This window comes from Carassius carassius, chromosome 8 (genome assembly GCF_963082965.1).
Source record: "Carassius carassius chromosome 8, fCarCar2.1, whole genome shotgun sequence".
Taxonomy (NCBI): domain Eukaryota; kingdom Metazoa; phylum Chordata; class Actinopteri; order Cypriniformes; family Cyprinidae; genus Carassius; species Carassius carassius.
Genome location: NC_081762.1, coordinates 18,341,316 through 18,360,484, shown reverse-complemented (window position 1 = coordinate 18,360,484; position 19,169 = coordinate 18,341,316).

The window sequence follows — 19,169 nt, the reverse complement described above, 5'->3', positions numbered from 1 at the left end:
TTGATCTTGTAAATACTTTCGTCAGTGTTTTTCCGAGAATTTACAGGAAGCTGAATGTGCACATTAAACTAATCTAACACTTTGCCTTGGTTATACAATGTAATGGGCTTCAAAATGAATAGTTCCGGCCACGAGTTTGTCATTTTGAAGTGCAGAATTTACATCTACTTTTCATGCACTGCTCGGACGTAAATGTGAATGCACTCATGCACACAAATTGACTTTCACATACAGCTTGAATGTAAATGAGGGGCTTTTCACATGTTTTCACATCTGCTGAGTGGGATGTTTTCTGTGCAAAACTCACTCAGAAGCACAGTGCATCCATGAAACAACATCTGCATCCATTCAAGTGAGCATTCTCTGAAATGTCTAATTTTCTTTCTTGCTCTGCATTGATGTTGCAGTTAAGTATTTGTGAGCTGCAAAGAATGCAGATACAACAGAGAAAAATATACAAAATACTATCATTTTCTTAAAATATTTATGGGGTTCTGTTGTGATGGATACAACTTGGTGTAGAAAATAGATTAGTAGAATTGTGTTACATAGCAATTGCAACTATAACTTCTTATTTGGTGATGAATGTTCTTAGATTGATGCTTCAGTATAGACCTTTAAGTTATTTACAAGGTTTTATTGGCTGTATTTGTTAAAAGTGACATTAGAAGTTCAGTTCTCCCATGCCAAGCATCTGAGGCAGTAAGGGAAATACTTTGTTCCCTGTATTAAGTCCTGTCACATTCATGAGTGAGTAGTATGCATTTAGAAGAAAAATGTTGAGTGTGTGGTGACCCCTGAACTCTAAATATGTTTATTAAAACCACAAAGACCCTAATGAATGCCACAGGGACCAGACTGAAAGATGAAGGCAGAGGAAAAACAATTGGTTAAGTCACTTCTGAGCTGGGTCATTAGCCACATTATGTAAGGGCATATATAATATTTGAATGAAAACCCATCCATTCTCCTTTTCTGAAAATTAATGTGTGATGTCTCTTATGAAAACGAGAGATAATGCTGCTTCTTGTACTTTCTTAAGTGAAAATCCCTCCTGAAATTGTTATATTATGCATGTACTGTACTTTGAAGCTAAGCTTTAAATAACCATTTTTAATGTAAAGGGTATAATAATTGAATCTGTGTACTTTCATTATACTTATAGTGTTTTTCTAAAATAGAAGAGCGTTATATTTATAAGACAGTCCATTTTTCACCATAGTAAATCAATAACATTTCCAGTTTTGGAGACTACATGATTCACTTGATGAAAACCAACAAATAATTTCACAGATATCAACAGCACATCGATTAAATCAGCTGTTGCAATAAACAGACTAATTTCGTGCACATTCAGATCATGGCTTTGTGTTCTTCTGTAAATGCCTGCAGACCAGTTTAATGCCCAACCATAAAACATGCCCTCAGATTGGGCTTTAAGGTGTGTGATTTATAGTGCTGTACAAGCAAATGATAATGAACAGCCCTCGAATGAGTTTCTCTATTATTGGCAACCATTGCACAGAAGCTTAACCCAAAGATTTCTTTTGTTTCCTGAACTCTAGTCCAAACCATTAAAACAGCAGGACATGTTTCTCGGGATGTGATAACACCCACATATTACAATTAGAGAGATCTGCTCCTCTTTCATCATCATAAATCTGTCTAAATGATTTCTTGCTCATTTTCTCTCCGCCTCTCTCTCTCTCTCTCGTGATGAAATCATCTTGTGAGGTTCCACAACCTATTTGAGGAATGGGCTGTTTGCTCCGAATGGTACATTAAAACAATAATTCACCGGGGACCCGATGTTCCCCCGAATTCACGCTAGTCTTGCCGAATTTTTTCTCTGTCAGAGTTTTGTGATGTATGCTGCTAATATCTTAATCTTTAAAACTTTCAGTCAAACTCTAAGATATTTTGCTCGTTTTCAAGTCACTTGTACACATCATTGTCTACTTAATCAATGACTTGCATTGAAAACAGACATGAGTGTTGATGACAAACATTCAGTTAAATATCCAAGATATATAGTCTCCAGTATTCTTTCCTAGTAGGTCTGATCATACACTGAAAAATCAGTTTTAGTATTATAAGATAATTGCAGTTATGATTATAGGATATGAGATGATGTAACCTTGTTTTTGCTACAAGGGGTTGTGTATTAACATTGACAGTTTCTTTTATAAACCAACTGTGACTGGACTGTATTGTGTATATACATATTTTAAGTAGTGCTGTAAAATGATTAATTGCGATTAATCACATCCAAAATAAAAGTTATTATTTACATACTATATGTATGTGCACTGTGTTTATTTATTATGTATATATAAATACACAGACATACAGTATATATTTTGAAAATATATTCATATGTATATACATTTATATAATTGTATTTTAAATTATATATATATATTTTTTAATATATAAACAGCATATTTTAAATATATACAGTTTGTATTTATATATATACATAATAAATATACACAGATCACACTCATATAGTTTGTAAACAAAAACATTTATTTTCGATGCAATTAACTGTGATTAATTGTTTGACAGCACTACTTTAAAGGAACAATTAACCCAATAATGAACATTTGTTGAAAATGTACTCACCCTCAGGCAATTCAAGAGGAGAAATTTAGCATTACATCACTTGCTCACCAATCCTCTGCAGTGATTGGGTGCCGTCAGAATGAAAGTCCAAACAGCTGATAAAAACTTTACAGTAATCCACAATTAATCCACATGTCTCCAGTTCATCAATCAATGTCTTGTAAGGTGAAAAGCTGCATGTTGTTAATAATAATAATCATCAACATCATCATCATCATCATCATCATCATTTAAGGGATAGTTCCTCCAAAAATAAATATTTGATGTTTATCTGCTTACCCCTGGGGCATCCAAGACTTTGTTTCTTCAATAGAACACAAACCAAGATATTAAGCTCAAACCGTTGCAGTCTACCAGTCTTATAATGTAATTGGATGGGAATCATGGCAAAAAAAATAAAAAATAGACAACACCAAATTAAACCCTGTGGCTCGTCACGATACTTTGATGTGTAAAGACAATATCTGAACTGTTAGAACCCTCTGAGCGCGTCCTGTTGTGCGAGTTCTCAGCAGCAGGTGCATGAGGCATCTTCTTCTTGCTTTATGGTGGATTACAAGTCTTATAAGTGCATTACCGCCACCTATCTCTCAAATGGACCATTGCAACTCTATCTACAATCTCAATTAGGAGTGTCAGTGGTCCACATAAGTCTGCGATCCACCATAAAGCAAGAAGAAGAAGACGCCTCAAGTGCCTGCTGCTGAGAACACGGACAACAGGACATGGTCACGAGAGTTCTTACAGTTCAGACATTGCGTGAATCAGTGGTAAAAAATAATATAAATACTGTTCTGTTTCTTGCACAGACCGATGGTTTTGTGTCTACACACATAAGTGTATCGTCACGAGGCGCATGGTTTAATTTGGTTTTGTTTGTACGTTTTTTTGTACGTTTTTTTTTATTGTATGTTTTAGCCATGATTCCGATCCACTTACATTATAAGAGTGATAGACTGCAATGGTTGGAGCTAAAAATCTTGGTTTGTGTTCTGCTGAAGAAACAAAGTCACCTACATCTTGGATTCCCTGGGGGTAAGCAGATAAACATCATATTTCCATTTTTGGGTGAACTATCCCTTTAAGACTATTTTAACTTCTACTCATATTTTTTGATGGTTTCAAAGTGAATAAATGTTCAGCAAGTTAACTTTTTTGGATGAACTTTTCCTTTAAGGAAAAGGACACATTTGTTTGCATTGTATTATGTGATTTCACTACAATGCAATAGAGAATATTTGTGTTGTACCCTACTTCAGATTTTAAAAGGTGGTTGAGTTAAAAAAAAACAGAGACTGAAGTACTCTTAAATAGAGTTTAGAATTGACTATGATTTATTGTACATTTTCAGGTTGGCAGTCCCAGTACCTTGTAAAAGTCGGAAATAATAAAAGTAAAATCTCCCTTGAAGCTGCTTTGTGCAGTATATATAATCTATACAGTAAAGAAAACACTTTATTTATAAGGCAGATGGAGCATTATTTTTATCAGTACACAGATACTTTGTTATTTTCTGTAAATTAAAAGTTGCTTAAACCTTAAAATAAAACTTAATTGCATCTTCTTCTGTCATTTGTGCACAGGAAGCAACAAATGTAATTAATCTAATAAATAGAGATATATATGTACACCTGCTGTCGATGTGGCATTAAATCTCTGCCACAGCATATACTGTATGTTACTTCAGATACAGCTTCTGATTTGTTTTTACAGATTGAAGACCCTTTTGCCGATGTCTGTGTTTAATAACACATTCCCAGCAGCCTGTACAGGCCGGAAAAGTGAAAACAGCTATGTGGGAACAGAGGCACCATGAAACAAACCCCTGCAGAATGCAAGGCAACACTTGTTCAGGAAGATACAGTTGACACCATTAGAGGAAACTAAAAACACTTGTTAACATCAGAGTAAAAAAAAAAAAAAACCTTGACTGGGAGCTTAGCATTCTTTTCCCTCGGACCTGTAGAGTTATTCGGCTGTGATCTCCATGCTGCTTGATGTTGCATAGCGTTCTATAAAGGAAAAGAGCATGTTAGTGTTTATTTTTTTAGTTGAATTCACATGTGTATTGCACAAGGGTGTTGTGTGTTTAGTCATTCGAGAACCTTGATACTGCTAGTTGTGTTGCTAGTAATTTGATACTGTGCTATGATCATTTGTACTGGACTATTCCTGGAATTTGTGTTTAGAGCTGGTTTGTGTTTCGTTTAATGGGAAAAAAATAATTATAATAATCTTTTACTACTCCCATTTTGTCACTGGAAAGCTTATTTCCCCCTTCCGACAAAAACTTCATTGTCTAAAAGCTATTCTGCTAACTGGGTGTTGTGAAAAAAAGTTAATCTAGGTGATGCAATTGATTACAATTTATGGAGGAGTTACTTGTGCAAGATCTACAGTTATGCACAGGGCAATTGAAGGTGTTTTTATTACTTGATGTATTGGTTTTTCCTTACAATCGCTTAGCCAGCCCAGCTCATTATATTAAAGTGGGTGGGAAAGGACAAAGTCTGTTATACAAGGTGAAAGATGGGATTGAATACAATACAAAGCCACAGTTCCCCCAGAGTATTCCAGACAATGTTGGCGAGAAAATCATCCTTAAAGATTTGACCAATCAATACAAGGCTTTTGAGAGACAAATAACCAAATTTGATCAGCAAATGCTGGAGAAAGGATTGAAATGACATTAATTTTTCTCGATGGAATTGGAATACAGTGTTCGTAGTTTACAGATCATGTCTTCTTGTGATTGATGGGAGAGCAGAGGAAAAGACTCACTCTAAAGAGAGCTGACAGGAGTCTCATAAGAAGACCAGTTGCAAACATTTCAGCACCTTTTGAGTTGGACATTCGGGTCTGAAGGAAACCCCCCTGCTGTGTTGGACCCTCTTTGTGCTTCTGTCCACATCAGGTGTTACAAACTTCAACCAGCCGCTTTGCGAAGAAGAAAACTACTGATGAGGGGTCAAAGTGCAAAAACAAAAGGAACATAATGATGAAGGCATGTAAAAATGCATATAATTTCGAAATTATACAAAAAATACATTCTATATCTACACCGTAAAAAAATGGATAATGTACGTACTGGCAGAAAATTACCAGGACATTTTCCATTAAATTTACGGACACTTCCTTCAACATTAAAATGAAAAAAATCTGTAGATTAACATTTTCTTCCGTACCATAAACAGAAAATCCGTTATGCAGAGATTTAAAAAAAAAAATCTATAACATAGGCCTATATTTTGTAGCAAATAAATCCAGCACAATATGTACAAATTGAACATGGTTTATTTTTTACCTCATGTGAACATTCTTAAAAATGCGTTTAGTAGCTTTTATTTGCCTTAAACAGGTGAAGACAAAAATATTATGACATCATTTAATTTAACAATGTGAAAAGCACAATTTAAAATGTTTGTATTATAAAAGACTTTTAAGTTTTAAACAGCAAAATGCAGAAAAAAGAAAATATGAGCAGGTACTTGTACAATATTGGTGTTGCACCAAATAGTGGTCACAAAGATAAACATTTTCAAATACATAGGGTAAAAATTTATACAAAGACAGGGCTGTCATTATTAACAATTGCTACAGATTTATAGTCAATAGTCAAGTGAAATGACACCATTTTCCAATAGAACACAACATTATTTAAAAGCACAAAATGTGAATTCTGACATCAGTTACTCTGCCTCATACGATTTCCATTCATCTTCGAAACAAAAATGAAGAGTATTTTTAATGAAATCTCTGCTTTCTGTCCCTCCATTGACAGCCTATGCAACTACCATTTCAAGGTCCAATACAGTATAGCTGTCAGATTTAATTAAAATGGATCTTCATTAGTGTTCCAAAAATGAACAAAAATGTCTAACAGGATTGGATTGAGATTTTTCATATAATATTATGGGTGAACTAAACCTAGTTAGATTAACTAAAATTTTATTCCTGCTAAATTATCTGCATCTACAATAGACATAAAAAAAAAGGTTTGTACAGCATTTGAAAATAAAGAACAGAGACATTAATGTTAAACTAAGAGAACTATACAATCTAAATTAAGATCAGGGGGTCCAAGTGTTTGTGTGCTTTTAGTATCTCTTGCCATGTGCCCGTTTGAGAAAAGTACTTTTTTTTTTTTTTTTTTTTTTTTTTTGCTGCATGTTCAGTCCAAGTCCCAAATTGAGATTTGAAAAACAAACTTGGAATCTAGTAGTTCATACATGAGTCTTGGAAACGTAGATTCCCTTCATCTGAACCTTTGACGCTCATTCAGGATTTCTTCACAGGAAGACTGAATGAAAGTGAAGTACAGAGTAATGTGCAGAACAGGTTGAGATTGAATTATCAAGTTCCATTTTAAACATTGCTTATAAATTGCTAAACTTGCATTTCCAGTAGTGTCCAATTGCATCGGTCACATGATCTTGTCAACAATGTTTTATGATATACTTAAAGAGATAGTTCACATAAAAATGAAAACTGTCATTAATCACTCATCTTCATGTTGTTCTAAACCCGTTAGTCATTAAATTATCTTCAGAACACAAAATTAACATAAAATTACAGTTGAACTACTGATGTCACATGCACCATTTATTCGATGTCCTTATACTACATTTCTGTGCCTTGATCGTGGTAGGGCACTTGCTGTCTATGTAGGGTCAGAAAGCTCTCAGATTCCATAAAAAATATTTTAATTTGTGTTCTAAAGATGAATGAAGGTCTTACAGGTTCGAAACAAAAAGAGGGTGAGTAATTAATGACAGAATTTTTGTTTTTGAGTGAACTAACACTTATTATTTTCAATGTCAATGTCACTTTTATTTGTATGGCACCATTCAAACAACACATGTTGACCAATGTGCTTTACACCATCTCAATAAAACAATACAAAAATATTAGGACAAACTGATAAAAAATATATATATATATATAAATAGTAATAATCATTATCATCAAATAGATGAATAAGCCATTTCAAACAAGTGTGTCTTAAGTTGTACTTTAAAAACATTTACAGAATCAGCGTCCCTAACATGTGATGGTAAGCTATTCCAAAGTTTTGGAGCAACTACCCCAAAGACACGATCCCCTTTCTGGCTTAGCTTGGTCCTCGGAACTTTTAATGGCAACATAACAAAATGCTTTATACACAGTTTCATTTGATATGTTTCTTACATTTGTATGAATTCCAGCGTAGGTGCCATTCTCCTCTAGATGGAGAAATGGTAACTGGTATGACAGCAATCTGGAATCAACAATAACAATAAACAAATTATAAACAACACATTTTTAAATTCAAAAAGCCACTCCAAATAATTTTAACATAAACAAGCCGATGAAATGTCTAAACCTACCTCGTTTGGCAGAAAAGTTGTGTTATCCTTGAAGAACTCGGTGACGTTACATTTAACAAAAAATTATTTACAAAGGAAGAGTGAGAACCATTCTCAAAATCCTAAATCCGACTTTAAAATGAGATTTTGACCAAGACTATCTCCCTGAATAATGGCGCCTGCACAAGCACTGGTTTCGCACCAATTGTCGACTGAGCTTCTTGTACCCACAATGCAAAGCGTATTTAAAAAATATGGAGAAACGCCTGTAAAAAGAAAATACGGACCATTCCTTTAAATTATTACGGTATATTGTACTGTATTTTTATGGACTTTTTTCCCATTACTGTAATTGCGTAAATTACTACAAACTATTGAAGCAAACTGCTAATTTTCATTTACGTTAAAGAATTATGTTCTAAAAATGTAAATAAATCATGTGAAAGAATGTCACTCTTTTCTTTGAAGAAAATATTACTTTGTATGAAGTCACTGAAATTGTTCAAACTGTAAAGATGAAAAGTGAGTATTTTCTGTACTGGTGTTTGATGCTAGTGTTTTTCCTCTCAGTGTGTTCTGAGTGACAGTGTGTGTTATCTGTCATGGTTCATGAATCGGCTGTCTCACACTGAGGTGTCTGCGTGAGTGTAATTGTTTGGGTGTGGTTACTCATTGTGTTGATTAGTGTCACCACCTGTCGTTGATTTCACCTCCCTTTATATGCCAGTAATTTCCCTCTCATGTTGTCAGATCGTTGCGGTTGTTCCCTGGTGTGCGTCTGTTCTCGTGTCTCGTCAGCCCAGTTCTCCGTCTGGATTTCGTCAGTTCTTCGTGTCGTCTGGATTTCATCAGTTCCTCGTGTCGTCTGGATGTTCCACGGTTCCTGGGTTTCTCTACACCCTCTTCACCGCACCACCACCGGATCGCCATCTCGTCCCTGCTTCAACCACCACCTGATTGTTTGTCCCCGACCTGTGTCTTAATTCTGACTTTCATAATTAAACCTTATTTACTTGCACCTTGCATCCTCTTGTTATTTCATCACAGAACGATCTGACCAAACCATGGATGCAGCATGCACTTCCCAACTCAATGATTTCATCGCTCACAGCATCTCACGAATGGACCAACAAGAAGAAGACATTTCAGGCACAGGTCGTGCGGTGCAAGCACTTGTGAAGAAGGTGTCCGAGCTCACCCAACAGGTACAACTTCTACGGACTCCCACTGCGCCCCCCCATGCCGTCTGTTCCCCCACCACCAGCGCCTTCAGCAGCAGAGGGACCAGAGCCACGCCTACCCACACCAGAGGGATATTCCGGTGAGCCTGAATTTTGTAGAGCATTCCTCACGAGATGTTACATGCATTTCGCTTTACAGCCACGTACTTTTCAGAGCGAACAGACAAAGGTTGCATTTGTATTAACCCTGCTGTCAGGGAGAGCAGCGCTTTGGGGAACGGCAGTGTGGGAGAACGGACACAACTGCTGCACCTCGTTCCAGCCATTCTCCGAATAGATGAGGAGAGTTTTTGATCGTGCAGTGGTGGGTAAGGAGCCGGCCAGATTACTCACTGAACTGCGACAGGGAGAAGGCTCGGTGGCGGATTTCTCCATTCGATTCCGCACCCTGGCCGCAGAGTGCCGTTGGAATGAGGAAGCACAGTGGGATATGTTCCTGCATGGGCTGGCTGACCGCGTTCATAAGGAGATTTACGCCATGGACTTACCAGAGACGTTGAACGGACTGATAGAACTTGCCCTGAGAGTAGACGCTCGTCTGAATCGCGTGACCCGGCTGACGCGCCCCAGCTGTCCACAGCCCAGCTCAGAGGACCACCAGCCCGATGGTGCGAGCTCGGTCAGCCCCGCATTCGATCACGAGCCCATGCAGGTGGGGAGAGCTCGGATTTCCCGGGAGGAGAGAGAGAGGCGGAGATCCTAGGGACTTTGCCTATACTGTGGCCGGGCGGGCCACTTCATCCACTCCTGTCCAGTAAAAGAGCAGGCCCGGTAGTAAGTATGAGGCTACTATCGGATGGGATCTCCGCCGAGAAGACCTCATCACCATCATCGACCCTCCTCCCGGTAAGACTGAGATGGCGAACGTCGAGGCACTGCACCAATGCACTACTGGATTCGGGAGCGGAGGGTAATTTCATGGACTTTAAACTGGCTGTTCAACTTCAGATCCCCATCACTCCTCTCTCGCACTAGATCACTGTCAACGCACTCAATGGACAAGAGCTTCCCCGGATTAAACATTCCACTGAAAGTATCACCCTCATCACTTCTGGCAATCACACAGAAACCCTCTCATTCCTCCTCATGGACTCACCACTTGCACCAGTGGTTTGGGACACCCGTGGCTCTCTAAACACAACCCCCGGATTGACTGGTGCAATAACACAATTTCCAAATGGAGTAACCACTGTCATGAATCCTGTTTAGTGTCTGCCTGTCCCTCTGTGTCTGGTTCTGTGTTTCAGAGTAAGGCGGCGGATTTGTCTAACGTGCCCGCGGAGTACCTCGACCTGAAGGAAGTGTTCAGTAAGTCCCGTACTGCTTCTCTCCCTCCGCATCGTTCCTATGACTGTGCGATAGATCTACTGCCAGGTAAGACTCTGCCTAAGGGCAAACTTTACTCTCTTTCTGTTCCCGAGAGGGAGGCCATGGAGAAATATATTTCTGATTCTCTGGCCTCTGGGTTCATCCAGCCTTCCTCTTCTCCTGCAGGGGCGGGGTTCTTTTTCATTGGAAAGATGGATGGTTCTTTGTGACCTTGCACTGATTACCGAGAGCTGAACAACATCATGGTAAAGAATTCTTATCCTTTGCCGTAGATGTCTTCAGCTTTCGAGAGGTTGCAGGGAGCATCCATTTTCACGAAACTGGACTTACGCAATGTATATCATTTGGTTCGCATCAGGAAGGGGGATGAATGGAAAACCGCTTTTAATACCCCCAGGGGGCACTTTGAATATTTGGTTATGCCCTTCAGGCTTTCCAACAGCCCAGCGGTTTTCCAGGCACTCGTGAATGACGTGTTGAGAGACATGGTAGATCAATTCATATATGTTTACCTGGATGATATATTGATTTTTTTCTTCGTCTCTCCAGGAACATGTTCAACACGTCAGACGAGTGCTCCAGAGACTGTTAGAGAATGGGCTTTTTGTCAAGGCGGAGAAATGCTCGTTTCATGCACAGTCTGTTCCCTTCCTAGGGTACATCATCTCTTCTGAGGGAGTGCGCATGGACCCTGAAAGATTAAGGCTGTGGTAGATTGGCCAAGTCCAGATTCCCATAAGGTCCTACAGCGGTTTCTGGGGTTCGCCAATTTTTACTGACGTTTCATTCGCAAATTCAGCCAACTAGTCGCACCTCTGACTGCCTTTACCTCCCCCGAACGACGTTCAGGTGGTCAAACACTGCCGAGGCAGTGTTCACCAACCTCAAAAGTCACTTCGTTTCGGCTCCCGTTCTCGTCACCCCTGATCCCACACGTCAGTTCGTGGTGGAGGTCGACGCGTCAGAGGTGGGAGTAGGAGCAGTGCTTTCACAACGCGCTTCCTCAGACGATAAGATGCATCCCTGCGCGTTCTTTTCTCATCGACTATCGCCTGGCGAACGTAATTATGACATTGGTAACAGAGAGTTGTTGGCAGTTAAGTTAGCATTGAAGGAGTGGCGTCATAGGTTCTGGGGTACCTTTTATCGTTTGGACCGACCATAAGAATCTTGAATACATCAGATCAGCTAAAAGACTCAACTCCAGGCAGGCTCGGTGGGCTCTTTTTTTTTTTCTGACGTTTTGATTTTTTTCTCTCGTACCGCCCTGGGTCTAAAAACATCAAACCCGACTCTTTATCTCATATTTTTGATCCATCCGAACGCCCGGTCACTCCCGAGTGTATTTTATCCGAGAAAGTTGTCATCTCCACTCTGGTATGGGAGGTCGAATCGAAGGTCAAGACAGCCTTAGAAGGGGTAACGCCTCCGCCTGGTTGCACACCGAGTCGTTTGTTTGTGCCGGTGGGGTTACGGTCCGGCGTTATTCGATGGGGTAATTGCTCCAACGTGGCTTGTCACCCAGGAGTGACTCGCACTATTTTTCTAGTTAAGCAACGATTCTGTTGGCCACTAATGGCTCGCGACATTCACGATTTTGTTTTAGCTTGCTCAGTCTGTGCCACTGGTAAGACATCTAACCGACCCCTAGACGGGTTACTTCGACCGCTGCCTGTCCCTTCGAGACCCTGGTCCCATATCGCTCTAGATTTTGCCTCTCACCGCCCTCCCGCCCTCTAATGGCATGACGGTTGTTTTAACCGTAGTGGACCGGTTCTCAAAGGGAGCACATTTCATCCCCTTGCCCAAATTACGTTCAGCCAAGGAGACAGCGGTCACAGTCATAGATCACGTCTTTCGGTTACATGGCCTCCCAATGGACGTGGTCTCTGACAGGGGTTCCCAATTCGTATCCAAATTTTGGCAAGAATTTTGTAAATTACTGGGGGCCACGGTCAGTTTGTCCTCGGGCTATCATCCCCAGAGCAATGGTCAGTCTGAGCGAACCAATCAGGACCTCGAGAGAATGTTGCGATGTTTGGTTGCCAAGAATCCGTCATCCTGGAGCCAACAGCTTTCTATGGTGGAGTACGGCCACAATTCGTTGCCAGTGTCATCCACGGGCCTCTCACCATTTAAGTGTAGTTTAGGTTACCAGCCACCAATTTTTCAGAGTCTGGAATCCAAAGTCGCGGTCCCCTCTGCTCACGCATTCGTCCAGAGGTGCCACCGTACTTGGACTAGAGCCCGTGAGACTCTACTCCAAGCAGGGGGGCGCATAAAGGCAAAGGCCGATCGCCACAGGTCAAAGCCTCCCATTTACGTCGCGGGTCAAAGAATGTGGCTTTCTACCAAGAATATTCCTCTCCGCTCCGTGTCTAATAAGTTAGCTCCCAAATTCATTGGCCCGTTTCCTGTCACCAAAATTATTAGTCCGGTGGCAGTCCGACTCCGGCGTACAGGAGAATTCACCCCGCCTTCCATGTGTCTAAAATTAAGCTCGTGTTTTATTCTTACATTAATCCGCATGCCCCGATCCCCCCCCCCCCCCCCCCCCCCCCCGCCGCGACTCCTAAGAGGCGTTCCTAAGGGGAGGGGTACTGTCACGGTTCATGAATCGGCTGTCTCACACTGAGGTGTCTGCGTGAGTGTAATTGTGTGGGTGTGGTTACTCATTGTGTTGATTAGTGTCACCAGCTGTCATTGATTTCACCTCCCTTTATATGCCAGTAATTTCCCTCTCATGTTGTCAGATCGTTGTGGTTGTTCCCTGGTGTGCGTCTGTTCTCGTGTCTCGTCAGCCCAGTTCTCCGTCTGGATTTCGTCAGTTCTTCGTGTCGTCTGGATTTCGTCAGTTCCTCGTGTCGTCTGGATGTTCCACGGTTCCTGGGTTTCTCTACACCCTCTTCACCGCACCACCACCGGATCGCCATCTCGTCCCTGCTTCAACCACCACCTGATTGTTTGTCCCCAACCTGTGTCTTAATTCTGACTTTCATAATTAAACCTTATTTACTTGCACCTTGCATCCTCTTGTTATTTCATCACATTGTCTCAGTGAGGGTTGTGTGTAATGTTTGGCTGCACTGAGCCTGTTTTGAGCCATGTGTTAAGAGTTGTGTTGCTTGGAATGAGTTTTGCAGGTGAAGTGAACTGTTTAGCTCAGGTGACTGTTGGTAGTGCAGACTGTAGTTAGAGTTTTGCACATGTAGCTCCAGTTGTGCTCAGAAAAAAACTCTAATGTTGAAAACTTTTGCTTATTACAGTTTTTTTCGATTGCTAAATGACAGTGTGCACAACTGGAGTCACATGTGCAAAACTCTAACTACAGTCTACACAGCAGCAGTTCATGTGGACCAAACTCTAGTTCGTTTTTCATTGCTTGAACACAATTTTCAAAACTCTACACACTTATCCCGTGACTTTAACCACAACCTGCACAACACTGTGGATTTACAGCACTTTGTTCAAATGCTAACACACTGCTGTCAAAACTGTGAAGCGCACATTCAAAACAGAAGAGATTTCAAACAATGCTGATTGCAGTTTCAGGATTGGCCCCTCAATTATTTGTTCGAATTACAGTTTGTACTTTTAGTTTCTACCTTTTTTTTCTGACGTTTTGATTTTTTTCTCTCGTACCGCCCTGGGTCTAAAAACATCACTGTAAACATGTTACTGTAATTCTGTAAATTACTACAGACTATTGAAGCAAACTGCTAATTTTCATTTACCTTACAGTTTTTCTCAATTGCTAAGACACATTTCTTTTAAGCTGCTCTCCTTTTCTCTAAACTGTGAACACAAAACCCAATTTTCAAGCTACATTCACAAAACCTCAGACTCTTCTTGCAAAACCAAACTTTCACCTCAAAACAGTTCAATCTGTGCTCAAAACTGAACTATGTTGTCAAATCGTGCCCCAGGTCAATCAAAATTAAAAACACTACTGAACAGTCACTAAACACTACGTAGAAAAATAGAAAACACAATGCTCAGGACATGAAGCTGGATAAATAAATGTTTATTGTTCACTGTAGGCTAAATGCATGTTGCAAAACAAAACAAAAAAAACTGTGCATTTAGCACTTGTACAAAAAGACAAAACAGAAATCTTATGCGTGTGCCACTTGTGTACAGTAAGCTGATGTAAAAGTATAGTACAAAAATATACAAATAAGTGCATTACTCACAGCATCATGTCTCCGTACAGGGTCAGGCCACAGTACTTCATCCACATCACAGGCCACATTTTGTCTGGCTGAGCAATGGGGGAAAAAACCCTGGCATGCTGTATCCAGGCTTGGCATGCCTCCACACCTATGTCACCACAGGCAAGTCCCATGACTTGCAGGAGATTTACCCTGGTGTAAGGTTGGCATTCATATACCTTCCACCGTCATGAGGAGAAGAATTCCTCAATGGGGTTTAGGAAAGGGGAGTACGGTGGAAGGCAAAGATTGATAAAACCTTGGTTCATATTGAACCACTCTCTAACCTGGGCTCTGTGAAAACTCACATTGTCCCAAACAACAACATAGATGGGATGCTCATCCTATTGCCCTAACAGAGCATCTCGCATGTGATTGAGGAAAATGAGGAGCTGGTGAGTGTTGTAGGGCCCCAGGTTGGCATTATGGTGGACAACCCCATGATTGCTGATGGCAGCACATAATGTGACATTGCCACCACGCTGCCCAGGAACACCAACAATGGCCCAATGGCCAATCACATTACGGCCTCTCCTTCTCCTTTTGGTCAGATTTAATATATATATTTAGTATATAGTATGTCATACAGTAATTGCTGTCAACATTTACACACTGTACTATAATGTCAAAAAAAGGTAATTACCTCACCTCTTCTCTAAATCTTCGGATTATGGTGGACACAATGAATTTACTGATGTTTGGTTTTACCCTTTGTCCAGCCTCCCTCATGCTCATACCATGGACAAGAACATGGTCAATCACAGTAGCTCTGATTTCATCAGATATTACTGTTCTTTGTCTTCGCCTACCACCTCGACCACCTCGACCTCCTCTCACACGAACTCTTCCTCTCAGATTTCTATCCATTGTAGGGCCTCACAAACCAGTGCTCTATGAACTGTCTTACTGTATATGTTCCCTCACATCATTAGCCACAAGTGTGATCAATTTTGAGTTGTTGTGTTCAAATGGTGACATCTGTGCTTTAATTGTGTTTGACTTTTGTCACCTGTGCTCACCATTATGTAGCACGGGTGCATCACAATGAAAATGTGTTGGCAAGTTGTGTCTAAACAGGTGAAAAGTGCTTATGGTTTTGCCAAAAGAGTGATTGATTCAATCAGTGGGTTCAGGCAACTGAGCATTTGGTTCAGACAATAGGATTTAGTGTTTTAGCAATTGAGAAAAACTGTAAAGAATTGTTATGTTCTAAAAATGTAAATAAATCATGTGAAAGAATGTCCCTCTTTTCTTTGAAGAAAATATTACTTTGTATGAAGTCACTGATATTGTTCAGACTATAAAGATGAAAAGTTAGTATTTTCTGTCTTGGTGTTTGATGCTAGTGTTTTTCCTCTCAGTGTGTTCTGAGTGACAGTGTGTGTTATCTCAGTGAGGGTTGTGTGTAGTGTTTGGCTGCACTGAGCCTGTTTTGAGCCATGTGTTAAGAGTTGTGTTGCTTGGAATGAGTTTTGCAGGTGAAGTGAACTGTTAAGCTCAGCTGACTGTTGGTAGTGCAGACTGTAGTTAGAGTTTTGCACATGTAGCTCCAGTTGTGCTCACTGTCGTTTAGCAATCGAAAAAAACTGTAATATATTTGTGGAAACATTTTTTTTGGGAACATTTTTTTTCCAGGACACATTGATTATTGAAAAATTCAAATAGACAGCAGAAAATAAGATATTATTTGTAACATTTTACATGTCTTTGCTGTCACTTTTGATCAATTTAATGCATCCTTACTAGTGCATTTTTGTTTGTTTATTTATTTATTTTTGGTAGTGTTAAGCAAAACAAACAAACAAACAAACAAAAAACCGGCATACTGATATACGATACCCTCACATTATATTATTTATCAATTGTTATTTTAGTTGAATTTTACAGTAATCTAAAATAGAATAAAAGTCACAGTCATTTAAATGTTTTTTACCGGTTTTACAAGCAATAAATGTATGAATGTGTAGATATAGACCTGATTAAGCATCATGCCCTGGTTTCACATGTATGCCATCCCCTACAGGCACACACATCAAAATAAAATGGATCTTTTGAACACACTCCAGGACATTTTGTAGGGAGGGTAAAGTCTCTACGACTTCCTGATTCACACAAAGCATAAAGAGAAAGACAGCTGGCTCTAATATGCTCTCTAACCATAAAATGCTGTGTATTACCCAACCACCACTGAAACAGCCATTCGTACAACATGTGAACCACATTAAAGATCATTATGCCTTAAACGTGACACACATGTTCAGGGCCACTGCAGGACCTCAGCAGGAGAAGCATCCATGCTAGATTAACATGCTAGTCGACTTAACATGGCATGAAGTGTGATCATGTTTAACTGCTTCGCTCCTTCAGTTACGACTGCATAATCTAATCCAATAACAACTATTTACACAGAGATTAGTGACATTAGCATTGAGGACTCCTTTTGACTCCTCTAACAGCCTGAATTAAGAATAACAGATAATTTAGGCTAAATTGTTAGTATTGAGATCTTCTGGCCAGACAGATTAGCATGCAAACACTAAAACTTACGACTGCATTTCGCTTATTGCTTTAATTGCTTAGAAACCACTTTAAGATTGTTTGTGGGGGCAGTGTTTTTTTACAAGCGGCTTGCTGTGACTAATGAGAACTTTTAGGAGTTGAAAATGGAGCAAACGGCGATATTTTTACAGCACGGTGATCAGAGCAGTTGTTGGTCGTAATATAAAAATGAAAAACAGATACGCTTACACCATCCTGACAGGAGTATTGAATAAAAGTTTATGATATGATATATGTGGCCTTGGTAAGAGCCCTGAAATATAGTTTCAACAAAAAACTGAAACATTCAGTGTAAAAAGAGAGAAGATCATCATAAATGCCTGGAAAATCTGGATCCCCTCTTGGTAATGTCCTGCTTTACTGGCACTATTAAACCTGTCTGTTCGCTATTACATGATCTTAGCTTCCAGGTAAAGGTCCATTTATTGTATTTTTAAATGTTGTTCTGAGGGTTCACATGAGTTTAGAGGGCACTCACGTTATCTTGCAATAATTTAAGAAAATTCTTTTTTTTTGGAGAAGAATCAAAGTTCTCTGCAGGACTCTATATATGGCACGATTTTTAGATCTTGTAATAAAACTGTCATTTTCACAATTCACAATCCAAAGACAAGACAAAGGATCATAATGGTTTTTCCTGCCAAGACCTGTCAAAGGTGAAATTACCCTGGCGCTGGAAATCAGAGCCTTCATGTAAGTGTTGTCCTGTCCCCATGGAAATAAAGTCTTGTTTGTGTAGAAACATTAGTGGGGTCAGAGGTTAAAGGCGTTGAATGACATCACCATTGCTATAGTTTAGGAATACGTTTTACATGTATTGTTCCTGTAAATTAAAAACTGATGCTAAACATGCACTTCTGTCATGACATCAGGCAATACTGTGAACTTAAAGCTTTTTAATAATTTCAGTTCATTTTGCAGCCCTGTTAGCAGTGCAATAAATGTTTGCAATACCATCATTCACATGACTGGCCTTTATAGGAATAGTTCATCATTTAAAAACCACCATGTCTTTAAAAACTTTGTTAGGTTACACTTTATTTTAAAGTGCTCTTGTTACAGTGTAATTAAACAATTAAGTACTGAGTAATATTAATTAATAACTTGTACTTATGATAGGGTTTGGTTTAGGGTTAGTTGTATGTAATTATGCATAATTTCCTGTTATTGCTATATATTAATGCTATATCTAAAATGAATAGCGGCCATGGCTATCAAGCAAGAATTTCAGAATAACAACTTGTATTTAATTTTTTTTCCCTCAAAGAAAGCTATAAAAAATATTATTTTTTACTTTTTGAAGCTTGAGGATCTCTGGGCACCATCCACTTTCATTTTGTTCCTCCCAAGTGTTTTTTTTTTTGTTTTGTTTTTTAAATCCTTTTGTGTTTCACAGAAGAAAGAAAGACATGCTGGTTTTGGAATGCTGAGCAGATTTTATACAACAATAAGGATAGCGGCCAATAATGATTTGTTCTTGTATAAGGGACTGTTTTCTGTCTTCTTTACATGCTGTGAGAGCTGGTTTGGTTTGCTGTTTGTAGAGTGACAAATCCACCGAAATAGACATTAAATGGCTATTGATATTGCCCCGAAGGCTTGTTTCTTTTCTCCATGCTGAAATAATACTCGCCTGCCTTTTGACAGGCCCAAGATAGAAGATAAACTCTTTCTGCCCTGATAGAGATGCCGGTTCATGTCACTTCGCAAAATGACTGGTTTGTCCGATTGAGAACCTTTGGGGAGGTTAGTAAAATACCAGCCCTTTGACGTAGAGCAAACCCAGAGCTCTGACTGGACTGGTTCACTAAGTACTTGCAAATTTCTTCTGTCCCTGATGCTTTCGATGGACCAAAACT